Raw genomic sequence first — 13,549 nt, 5'->3', positions numbered from 1 at the left:
CTAAGCCATTAAAAATAAACCTACAAATCAATCTCCACCATCTAAATTGAAAGTCAACTATGATATCTAACTATGGTAAATCTTTTTTGATATTTAATGTAACTATTATTATACCATTACATTAGAAATCTTGCCTTTTAAAGTTTGACAAATGTTGTAGTGAGAAGAATTGCATTTCCTGAAGTTGTCTGGACATTTACATGCATACATTGATATTATATACCAATTTTTGTTGTCAACAATCCTTATTTATGTTAGTGTTTTTTTTTACGTGAAGTTAGTTAATAACTTTTTAAGAATGTTCTAATGATACGTGGAGGTAACAAAAGCTTATGAGAAAGACGTTCCAGCATGTTTGGGGTGTTTTAACAAATGCATAACATTCTAACATAGATATTGTATATAGGATTTCATTAATATTTATGATGTTTTTTAGTGTATAGATAGAAAACATAAACTTTTAAGACTTTAACTAAGTTTTAGGGTATGTTTGGTAGAAAAGATTCGAGCTAGGACTGTAGCTAGGAGTTTGGAGCTAAAGCTTGAAGATGTGGCTAGGAGCTAGAGCTTCTATTTCAACCATTCTTACACAATGTTTTATTTTAAAGACATTTTAGGGGCTTTTAGGAGCTTTTTCGAGCTGAGACTTTTAATCTCAAATGCACATCCAAACAAGTCTATCTTCTTTAAAAGAGTTATTTTTTAAAAACTTAGGATTTTGAAGCTCATAATTCAAACCCCCCTAAAAGCCTCATACATGTTTTTTTTCCTGAATATAATGGTCTTACGTTTTAACAATTTATGATAAAAATCAACACTATTAGTAGTATGATACAATGTAATAATAATAAAAAAAGGAATAAAAATGGAAGAGATAGTGATTGTATATATTAAAAAAAGATAGTGATTGTATTAAAGGACCGATGGAGTGTGAGGTGGAATATATAAATATATATATAGGGGGAAGTGTGTATGGGGTTGTGCCCCATCTAAGCTTAGATGGGGAATCACTCACATTTGATTTTTATAATCATGAAAATCATGGGGGGGCCATGTATTTGTTCTAAATTCAAACAAATAATAAAATATTTGTATGTGAGGGGTTCCCCATCTAAGCTTAGATGGGGAACAACCTCATACTCACTTTTTCCATATATATATATTTGAACAACGAGTTATCTGTTAGTAGTTAGTAGTTAGCATTTGAGACATCACGTATACCTAGGATGAAATTCAGGACTCTCGAACCCTTCCCTCCCTTAATAATTCACTCCTACAAATGTAAAAAGTAAGATTCAAACCCTAGTAAAATTTTTCAAGATCCAATACCTTACCAATGGATCACAACTCATTAAATATGATGGTTAAGATCCAAGACCTTAACCATTTTATATACTTCTATATTTATGGTAACATGATACTCATATTTACAGTATATCAAAAAGGTACATATGCTAATTTACGAGGACCATAAGTGTCATAGGCCAAATGGTTTTGTCAGCTTTATTGTAAACTAGGAATTACATGTCGCCCAATGGGCGACGTAAGGTTTTGAAGCGTTTATGTTTATTGGTAGGGTAAAAAAACCACAAATTTATGAGCGATAAAAAATATTGAAAACCAAATGTTAAAAAAATACAAAAAGAATATACTAAAGAAAAAAGATAAAAAAGAAAACCAAAAAGACAAAAAAGAATACGAAAACCAAATGAAAAAGTTATATAAAAAAATGTTACATTTGAAAAAATAATAAAACCAAATGTTTAAAAAAGTACGAATGATATAATGCAACAAAAAATTTTTAAAAAGAAACAAAAATTAGTACATACCAAATATATAATATTTTAAAAAGTTATAAAAAAATGTTAAATGTAATAAAGGTATAAAAAACAAAATATTAGAAAAGTTTAAAAAAACCATAAATTATATAAAGTTAAGGGGATGAAATAATAAAAAAGAAACAGGAGGGACAAAAAAGTAAAAAGAAAAAAAAGGGGGCCAAAGTGTCAATATTTATTATTAAATACAAACTAAAAAAAAGGGGGGGGGGGGGGGGGGGGTTTGAACCCGTGACCTCCGGGCATAAACACTAACCACTCTACCAAGTCGGTTCTTTGTTTCATATTTGCTAAATCTCTTATTTATATTTAACATGCAGATAAAGACAATAAAAATATTGTTCACATGATACTCCTTTATTATAGTATGTAATAAATTCAAAGATACAATAATTGGATTTGATTCATAACTAAATACTCATATCAAAGTTAATGATAAAATGTTCTTGAAAAAAAAGTAATAAACTAATAATAAGAACAAATCCTAGAAGCTAAAAACAGAATAAAAAATTGACAGCGGCATGGAATGTTATATGTTTGAAATTTGTCAAAAGTAAGTGGAGAAACTACATCTTGTGATTTATGTGTGAGAATTGTAAGACACTAGACATGAGTTTTATGGATGTACATTCTGGGTACTAAACTGTACATGAGAACTGAGGGTTTTCACCCTTTTACCTTTTTTTCATTCAATATCAAATGGGTATAAGGCTAAAAGAATTTCAAAAACATAAATAAAATAACGAATCCCCAATTAAATTAAGTAAAAAATTTAAGAAAAACCAGATAAATATATATAGTAAGTAAAAGGATTTCAAAAAAAACAAAAATAAAGTTAAAGAATCCCCGATTATTTTTGGCCCCAATACCCAATAAGTCGGAATTTAGCGGCTCTAGGTCCAGGTTTGGGAGTGAGAATTTTAATCGGGTTCGAATTTGAAATTACCTAAATACGACCCATTGGTAAGGATAGGGGTAATGTGGTAGAATTATTATCCTTCAAATTTAATAATTTAAGACCGGCTTATATGCTTTATAGCAATGTTGTCAATCAGGTAGACTTAGGTGTAATTGGTGGGTTGAGAATCTTTGGCCCAAACCCAATCCATTAAAAGTTTCATGGTAAAAAACTCAATCCAGAAACCCCCTGATTAATACATGGGTTGGCGGGTTGACTTGTCAAATAAAATGGTTTCATTCAAGTAGGCTTAATGTTAATGCATTTAAGTAGGTTGGTTTTAAATCAAGTGAGTCAAATGAGTTGTTTTTTAGGTCAAGTAGGTTGCCAAGTTGGTAGGTGAAATGTTATGGTTTTAGGTAGAGTTCGTCGGTAATAATTTGGATTTTTGGATTGGCGGGTTAGCATGACAACCTTGGTAGAGTTGGGGAATTAACATAAAGAAAAGCTCGAACCCTAACTCGACCCATTATAAATTTCAATTTAGAACCTGGATCTATACGTGTTAATCAGGGTAGCCTTGAGTCGACTTGATTAATTAATGGGTTGGAGGGTTGACAGATCAGATAGGCTTCTTTGGGCTCAAATGACTTACATGTTAATGCTTTCAAGTGGGTTGATTTTAGGTCATGGTCAAATTGGTGGTTTTTAGGTTAAAAGAGATGAAAGGTTAAATTGATTGGTTTTAGTTAAGTTAGTCAAATGAGTTGTTTCGAATCAAATGAGTTAGCGGGATGGTAAATCATATGAGTTATTTTTGAGTTAGTTGTTTTTGGTAAGTTGGATTTTGAGTTAGATCAAGTATTGATAGCTTTATAATGTTATGGTATTGAAAACATTTTATATGTAACTAATTACAAAAATAATATTCATGGTTTCATACACATAACTCATTTGTAAACTCTTAGCTCAATATCTAATCTTGTATAATGTATCATGTTATTAGGACCATCCAATGTTTTTTGATCTAGATTTCGTCACGTAAGCGATAATTTTTTTCTTTAATTCTATTTTTTATGTATATATAATCTCTTGAATCTAATTATTTGTTTCATTTTATTTCTATTCTAATAATGATGAACTAACTCAAATAAAGTTTTCGTAAACTATAAAATATATAAGTATTTGTTTAACCCGGTCAACGACCGGGTATAGATCTAGTTTTGGTTATCTTTAGATGTTTTTCTCATTTTGTATATGTTACAAGTAAAAAAGAATCGAAAAAAATAAGGAAATAGACGACAATTTGGGAATGATTAATCGATCTATGTTTGAAATTCTACCTAAAACTTTAAAAATGTGACATATGAATTGCATTAATTCTCGTTTCTAATCTTATATCTTACATGATTATAAACTACTAGGTAACACTCGTGCGTTGTAGCGGGCTATCTTATATCAAAGTATTAAATCTTATTTGAAAGAAAAATTTGCAAACATATTTAAACCTTATAACATAAAGGGAAGGTTTTGAGTATATGCACATTGTCATCACCGGATCATGTATCAGCAAAGCTTGGGTAATTTATTTTTAAGGTAGCAGTATATTTCTTGCTCTATATTAGGGGGGACGGAGTGGAGGAATTCATGGCAAATTTATGCCTCGAAACCGCCGGCTACATCACCGCCACATACGAATTTATGGGCTAACGGTTTGGTGGGCGGGTAATATACCCACGGGTGATAAATGGAGAGAGAGTGTGGGACCCATGTCTTTTGAACGTTACAGACCATTAAAATTTATTTTTTTTTTGCCCTCTTTTCTATCGACTTGTTCCTCTCTTTCTTTTCATTCCCATCAAAAAAAAAAAACTCCCTTTTTCTTCTTCTTCTATTCCATGGATTCAAGGAAGCCAGTGAATCAACCAAAAATTGGTGGTGTACGAGGACGAATTCCAGTGAATCGGACACCATTTAATCCACCGAATCAATCGAATATGTCACCACCGAGAGCTTCAATCCCACAACAAATTCAAAATCGAATCCCACACCGAATTCGACATTAAGTCCCACAACAAATTCCCAAACCTCAACCTTACTACCCACAACCGGCGTATTCACAGGGTTACGTTTACGATCCACCGCCGCCGGCTATACACTCATATGTTATTATGCAAACCGCCGAAGTCGAATTCGACCTGTTTTTACATAGCCATAACACACCTTTGCCTGATGATGATGTTGCCATCCCTGAAACGCAAGAGCAACCAAACACGCAAGGTATTGATTTCGACCCATTTGATTTCATATTGTTTGTTGTTTTTTGTTTTTTTTCCTGCATTTGTTACCTAAAACGATATTGTGTAATTAGTGTATTGCTTCGGTTGTATTGTGATGATGTTGATTAATTTAGTTTGATGATGTATCAAATGTGATTAATTTGTTGCTTCGGTTGTATTTCGATATGTATCAAATGTGTATTTTCGAATTGAAGGGTGTTGATTCCTGTTGAATGTGTATTTTCGAATTGAATGGTGTTGATTCGTGTTGCTTTGTATGGTATTGTTCGATATGTATCAAATGTCATTTTAATGTGCTTCAAATGTTTGTGTTGCTTCTGTTGACAGAAACCAATCAAATGTTGCTTCAAATGTATCAAATGTCATTTTAATGTTGCTTCAAATGTCATTTTAACGTGCTTCATTTGAAATGTATCAAATACATATTTGTGTTGCTTTTGTTGGCAGAAACCAATCAAACTCATTCGATATTTGTGTATCAAATACATATTTGTGTTGCTTCACATGTATCAAATGTCATTCGATATGTTTTTGTTCAGATGATGTCCAAGAAGTACAAGCTAACGATGTTTTGGGCAAAAAGAAGATACGAGCGGACAAACAACCTTGGAGTCAAGAGGAGGAGGAGGAGGAGGCGTTGGCTAAAGCTTGGGTTCATGTATCCACATGTAGAGTTGTCAGGAATGAACAAGGTCGAGATAAGTTTTGGGAAAGTATTTTAGATCATTTTGCATCACTCATGGATGGAACAACTCGAAGTCACCATAGTCTAAACACCAAATGGAATGTAATGAATGGAGCCATCAACTTGTTTAACAACCTTTATCAACAAGCGGTAAGTATTTCGAGTTTATGTCTAAACATCGTTTTGCTTTGTTTTAAGTATTTCAAGTTTATGTCTCTTTGATTCAAGATGAAACTCTCGAATTGTTTTCATTTTTTACTTGTAGAATCGTATATGGTTGAGTGGGTGTAATGACATTGATGTGATGAAAACGGCTTTGGGAGATTATAGCGATAAAACGGGCAAACCTTTTTCACATGTGTTGGCTTGGGATATTGTGAAAGAGGAAGCCAAATGGGTGGAACAAGCGACTCTTGTTGGAAAAAAAAGGTCCTATATCGACTTAAGTTGAAACCGGCACATCTTCCACCCATTCTGATAAGCGAAGAAAGTCGCTTGATGGGGGTAACTATGAATCGAGTAGTAATGATCCTGATCTTGTCCTTCCTGATTTGAATGAAGATTCAACCCCCACGCGGCCAAGGAAAGGAAAAAAACAGGTTGGTGCATCATCGTCTAGGGCGGGGAGTGTTTATAGTTCGGTTGATCAATATGCACAAAAGAAGGAACAATTGTTGGTCGAAGTCACTGAGAAGACACAAAAGCTGTTGGACCTCCAAATCACACAAACAAGTAGGAAGACCGAGAGGGAAGACATGTAGTTTTTTAAGGAGCCACACGACGACATCACTGATCCGGTTTTTCTAGAATGGGTGCTTAAGAGAAAACGAGAAATTGGAGAGGAGTATGGATGGCTGTGTAATTTTTAAATATCTCGTAGTTTTATTTGAATAATTGTATTGGACTTTTTTTTAATATCGTACTAGTATGTTGAATTTTATATGTAATGGACATGTTTTCTTTGAATATTTGTAGTTGAAATAATTTGTCTAGTTTAAGAAAAAAAAAAGAAAATAAAATAATTTGGGAGGGTTGAAAATTTATCGGCCGCCAGTAAAAAAGGGTGGGAGGGTTGGTTGGGAGGGTTGAAAGGTTAGATTGAGTTGGATGGATTTTATTGGTTGATTTTGGGAGGGTTGATAAATTTATCCGTTCCCACTCCGCCCCCCTTAAGATCTATAAATATATAAATCAAAATCTGCAGCTAATTATATCAACACCGATCTTCGCAACTTTGTCCACCAATTACCAACCTAAAGTCTTGAAAGGTCTTGTATAACATTTAAGTTCTTTGAAGAACCATTGGCTGATAATTCTCTTCGTACCACAACTACATGATCAAATATATATGTTAATAACTTTTAAAATATATATATATATATATATATATATAGAGAGAGAGAGAGAGAGGGGGGCAGTTATAGTGAGAACCATCAAAAAGTCGAGAACTACGATAACTGATTTAGTCCATTAGATCTACTAAATCAAGGGCCAATTTTAATCAGTGGCATTTGTGTAGATATGTGCAACCATACTAATGAAAAAACACGCGGAAGGGCATGTTTGGAATAAATAAAAAAACACTCATATAAAATAAATAAAAAAAACAAAAAAGAAAAGGGACGCATCTGTGTTCCAACCTCGAAAAAATCACGCCTGAAATATCGCCCATTCTAAATCCTATTCTATGAAGATTCTATACAATTCAAAAATTAACACAAAATCAACTAGTGAAGCACCATATTGATAGAGCCTGTAGAGCAGGCTAAACTCCAAAAGAAAACACAGAGAAAGGAAAGAGACTTTTTGCTAATTTTCTTCACTTCTTTAACAATGCAAGAGTACAACTTAAATAGGGAAACAATGCAACAACTATCAAAGAAACGTGGTCCTAACTAATCCTAAATAAAAGGAAACTGCAGGTAGTGGGTTGTCCACTTTAACTTCTAGCTACATGCATGCAAACGTGGGAAAACAAACAAACATGGGTCCTTAGGTAGTTTTTTTAGTGGTTGCTTCATAGACCTGGTCATGGGTTGTGTCCACTGGTACATGGGACATATCAATGCCCTCTCCTACAAAAACGACCTTGTCCTCAAGGTCGGTGATCTTCACTCCCGAAGGAACAACGATGGAGGGTGGCTGGAGACCTTTCAAAGCGACCAAAACATCATTGTGACGAAAAGTAAGTGATGGAATAGAGAAGTTAGCGGTAATCGGTCCTAATGAACGCAACCATTTAAAACCCAATATGAGCTCGTATCCTTTGAAAGCCAACAAGAACAGTGGAATCTGAAATGTAGCGTTTTCCATGGTCACGGGAACAGCGGGACAAAACCCAATACACTGAATGGGTTCACCATTTCCAACAAGAACCGGGAATGGGAGAGTGGGTTGAATGACTAATTGTAATGGCGTGGCAATGTGGGGTTGGATGAGGTTGTGAGCGCTGCTCGAGTCAACGAGAATGCTAACTGGGTGTTTGTGGATGAAGCAAGTGAGACGTAATGATGTTGCTGGAGCCAAACCCAAGTAAAGTGCAGGGGTTAAAATAAGAATGCGGGGAACTGCATGGTCGTCTTCAAGCAAGGGAAGTGGAGGAACAGGTTGTACATCGTCCAATCGATTAGCGATAAGTAAAAACTGAGGGGGGTTGCACCGGTGACCAGGAATGTATTTTTCGGGACAACAAAAACATAAACCGGCAGCCTTGCGTTGCTGCATCTGTTCAGGTGTCAAACGGGCAGTGGGTAAAGATGAGGGAGATGTAGTTGGAGCATGCAAAAGGGGTGTTGTGGTGGTGGTGGTAGAAGGGGAAAGTTGCGGGGGTTTGGTAAGGTTAAGCTTGTCTTCAACAAGTTTTGACAAACCGTAAGCTTGGTGCAGAGATGTGGGTTTGAGGACAACTAGTTCATTGCGAATTTCAGGTGATAACCCGACAAGTAGCAATTTAGAAGGGCTTCTGGTGGAAGGCCAATGACACGCTTGGAAACTTTTTCGAACTCGGCTTGATACACAGCGATGGTCGAGGTTTGAGATAGTTTGAAAAAAAAGGCTTGGTGATTTTCATAGGAGGAGGGACCAAAACGAAGTTCCAATGCACGTGTGAATTATGGCCAGGTAGTTAAAAGATTGTTTTTTGACTGGTTATGGTACCAACTTAAAGCTTCATCGGTGAATGAGAAAACCGACATGTAGACACGTTCTGCAGGCCGGATTTGGTAGTACGAGAAGTAGTTTTTGGCTTGAAATGTCCAGTCTAATGGGTTGGATCCATCAAAAGTAGTGAGTTAAAGTTTGGGGTGACGGGGGTGATTAGTTTGAGAACCTGACGAGGAGTCTTTGGGGAAGGGTATTGATCCAAAGGTGAAAGAGGGTTGTGGTTCGATGTTTTTGTTTTTGATGACTGTAGAAAAAAGTTGATTGGTAACCTCCAATAGTTGTTTCATGGAATCTTGGAGGCTTTGCAAGTTTGCAACAATTTGAGTGTTGAGAGTAGTGGTTTCAGTGACATGTTTTGAAAGCAATTCTTGCAAGTCTTGAGAGTTGGTGGAGTTTGATGTGATGAAGTGATCAAACTTATCAAGTAACGATTGCATTTGATCTTCTGGGTTGGATACATCTTTTCGAGGAGGCATGATGAGAATCAATGAAAGCACCAAATTGATAGAGCCTGTAGAGCAGGGTAAATTCCAAAAGAAAACACAGAGAAAGGAACTTTTTGCTAGTTTTCTTCACTTCTTTAACAATGCAAGAGTACAACTTAAATAGGGAAACAATGCAACAAGTATCAAAGAAACGTGGTCCTAACTAATCCTAAATAAAAGGAAACTGCAGGTAGTGGGTTGTCCACTTTAACTTCTAGCTACATGCATGAAAACGTGGGAAAACAAAGAAACATGGGTCCTTAGGTAGTTGTTTTAGTGGTTGCTTCATTGACTTGGTCATGGGTTGTGTCCACTGGTACATGGGACGTATCACGCGTCAAGGCATATACTGATTTTTTGCTCCCATGTTAATGGAATAGTAGTTTTGGGCACACTGAGATATTTGTCAAGGCTTCCATGCTCTGCATACTCATAAATAAGGATCATTTCTTTAGCTTCATCGTAGAAACCAAGTAGGCAGACTACGTTTGGATGTTTATAACGAGATAGCAATTGAATCTCTGTCAAGAACTGCTTAAAGCCTTGACCAGTTCTTTTACAATTGAGTCTCTTTACTGCCACAGAGGTAAGTTCACCAGAAAGTATACCCACCTTTTCCGAGAATTGTTGTAAAATCATTAGTGGCTTCTTTGATATCTTTAAAAGGTATGAAGAGGTCCTTTGACTCTTTAATAAAGGTTGTGATGTGGGAATTACTGGAAGAGAAAGACATGAAGATTGGAAACTATAACATAAGAGATTTGATATTTGGTTAATAGTTATGACTGTATACAAGGATAGTATTATTTCATTCGGTTATTGTAATATGACGGTTATTGGAGAGAAAACAGGGATGAAGGGCAGTTCTGTTATCAATTATAAAGTTACGAGTAATTTATAGGACCACCAAACACATTTTTTATGACATATGTTATAGAGATTATGGCACCGGAGTGTAACCAACTATGACTCAATGGTTATGTAATGTAGTGACCTTTCAAATTAGCTATCTAATGTAAGTACCTTTCATTTTTGTTCTTTTAATGTATCGGTTGACCTGTTATATCGGTAGCCGGTAACAATGTTAGTTTCACTTTGAGATTATGGCACTAGAGTGTAACCAACTATGACTGAATAGTTATGTTATGTAATGATCTTTAAAATTGTCTATATGATGTAAGAACCTCTCAATTATGTACTTTTCATGTATCGGTTGACCTGTTGTACGATCATGGTTACGTTGTGGGTTATGAACTCCGACGAAATGGATGGTGGATGGTCTTAGACTCTAACGAGGTTGTAGTGGGTGGTCTTGGTCTCATTTTTTCTTCCATTCATGAGGTGTGGCCATCTCTCCACTGTCTTTACATCCGGAGACGTGCCACCGCTGATTGCCACCAATAAAATAAACAAATGTTAGCCGCCATCCAGACAACCACCGTCGTCATTCCCTGTCAAATCCCCCCCTTACCCCATTGTAAACCAAAGTTGCTGGATCTTGATTGTGGTTGGATGGGATAGCCAAATCTTTATGGTTAACGATGATGGGGTGATCATAACACAATCTATATCTGGTGTGTATATGTATATATATGCATCTATCTATATCTAGTGTTGATTTGTGTTCGGGATTGAAGTTAGACATTGAATTATAGTTTCAGATTTGCTCTCCTGAAAAAATTGTTGTTACCGAAGATAGTGCCGGAAATTAGCCGGAGAAGATGACCAGAGTATAAAGTCGTCGGATTAACCCGGTTGGATACATCGAGTGAACAAAACAGAGAGGTTCTTACATCAATTTTAACACTGTCGTAGGTTACTACATTACATAACCATTCACACATAATTGTTTACACTTCGGTGCCTTAATCGTTATTCTTTTTACGACCAACGTGGCATTACCGGTTACAAATAGGATGTTACCCGGTAGGATACATTAAAAGAACAAAAATGGAAGGTATTTACATCAGATAGCCAATTTGAAAGGTCACTACATTACATAACCATTGAGTCATAGTTGGTTACATTCCGGTGCTATAATTCCTATTTTATATTTAATCGATACCAAATTTTTTCTCATTTTTTAAAAAAGTTTTCTGATTCAAATTGTGCATGAAAACTTGTACAATACGAGTACTAATCTTCCGGTGGTCTGTAGGTATATATCCAATGCTTCCACCTAGTTTCTAGAGCTCATTTGAAAAAGAAAAAAAAAAGAATAAAGAAATAAAAATAAATTCTAAACATCATAACCTTCGATTCTTAGAAGAAATAAACTTTTAATGTTACACCAATCAAATATAATTACCTAACTAAAAATACTCATAATACTTGTCGAACTAATTATTGATAGAGATATCTTATGTCAGTTACAATAAAAATATTTTAATGTATTATTTGATCCTAAAAGTGTTATCTATGATTAGGTATGTTTCCACGGATTTTGGTTTCAATATGTTCTTCCACGGTGTATGAGAGAATTTGATATGTAAATAGTCTTATAAATATTAAAAGTAAAGAGGCTGCTTCCATGACATCTTTAATACAGTACATACCAACTTTTTTTCATTTTTTAAAAATAATTTCTCATTAAAGTTATGCAAGAAAACTTATTGATATTAACTATTATGAAAACCAAATAATAATGGGTATAGAAAAAATAAAAGAAGACAGACTTGGGGGTGTTTGTGTTTGCATTTCCAAAATTGATTATGTGTTTAAAAACTGCCTTTTAAAAAAACATGTCCTTACCTGCTTTCTCAAAACTGTGGTTTCTCTCTAACTAAATGCAGATAATCACTTATTTTGCCCAACACATTTTTCGATTATTTGCGTTATATAAACGCAATAATCAAATAATCAGTTCGAAACTCAATCACAAACTATTGACACTTAAAAACTTTTAAAAAAAAGTAGACTTGTGGTGTGTGCATAGATTACGATTTAAGACTAAACTAGTTATTGTACCCGCGCGTTGCCGCGGGGTACAATTTTTATACGATAAAGTTTTGGACCTAAATATATGTCAAACATTCGAGCTCAAAATTTAAAAAAAATAGTTAAATATGTAGCAATAACAATAAAAAAATATAAAAGAGTACAAAGATGTATTAAAACATAAACAATAACTATATTAATGTTTTAAGTGTTATATAAATGTAAGATGTAATGATGATAAAAGTTATTATATATTAAAAACGTCATTTATATAAAAATACAGATGAAAATAATCAAAATCGAATGTTTAAAAGTAAATCCGTAACCGTGTGAAAGTTGTCTGATGAAAATCCAAAAGTTTAGTGTCAAGAAAATGAAAACTTTGATGCATGACAAAAGTTAAAAGATAAAAAAAATTGGTAAAAAATATTATATGCTATAAGGACGTGTATATTTCAGGTATAAAGGACTTGTAAATTTGTACAAAGTTTTTTTATTAAAACATAAACAATAACTCTTTTATTGCTTTATATATTACATAACGTAAAACATAACGATAATGAAAGTTACTATATATTAAAAATGTTATATATATATATATAAAAACGGATAAATATAGTTAAAACTAAATGTTTAAAAGTAAAATCGTAACCATGTGAAAGTTATTTGATAAAAACATAAGAAACAAAAAATGTAGTGTCAAGATTATAAATCGAAAACTTTGATGTGTGGTAAAAGTTAAAAGATAGTAAGTTAAATGAAAAATGGTAAAATTTATAATATGCTATAAAAACTTGTATGTCCTATGCATAAAACACTTGTACAATTGTATTGCTTTTTTAGTATAGTAATAAATACAATTGTCATAGCAGCTGGCGCAATTAGGTAATTAAATAGATTAAGACTAACGGAATAAAATATGATTAAAACTATTGTGATATAAAATGCAGACCAAGTGACATGCAATTAGGAAAGCATGTTCGTCACATGGGTGACCCTCCTTGGTTAGTACTTAGTAGTAGGTAATTTAAATGGTCACAATTATAGAAATTCCATACCAGTAAATTTACAAATGTGAGCGATTGATCCTAGATCAATCCGTATATCACTACTGCTAAAGCGCGAGACCTACATGTATGTGGGCTTACCAACATAATTCTGGTAATCTTGATAGCGCAATTAGCTAATTAAATATATTAAGACTAATGGAGTTTATCTTTTATTTCAAATATATAAGGTTAATT

This window comes from Erigeron canadensis, chromosome 1 (genome assembly GCF_010389155.1).
Source record: "Erigeron canadensis isolate Cc75 chromosome 1, C_canadensis_v1, whole genome shotgun sequence".
Lineage (NCBI taxonomy): Eukaryota > Viridiplantae > Streptophyta > Magnoliopsida > Asterales > Asteraceae > Erigeron > Erigeron canadensis.
The sequence above is the reverse complement of the archived record's forward strand: the minus strand, read 5'-3'. Positions refer to the sequence as shown.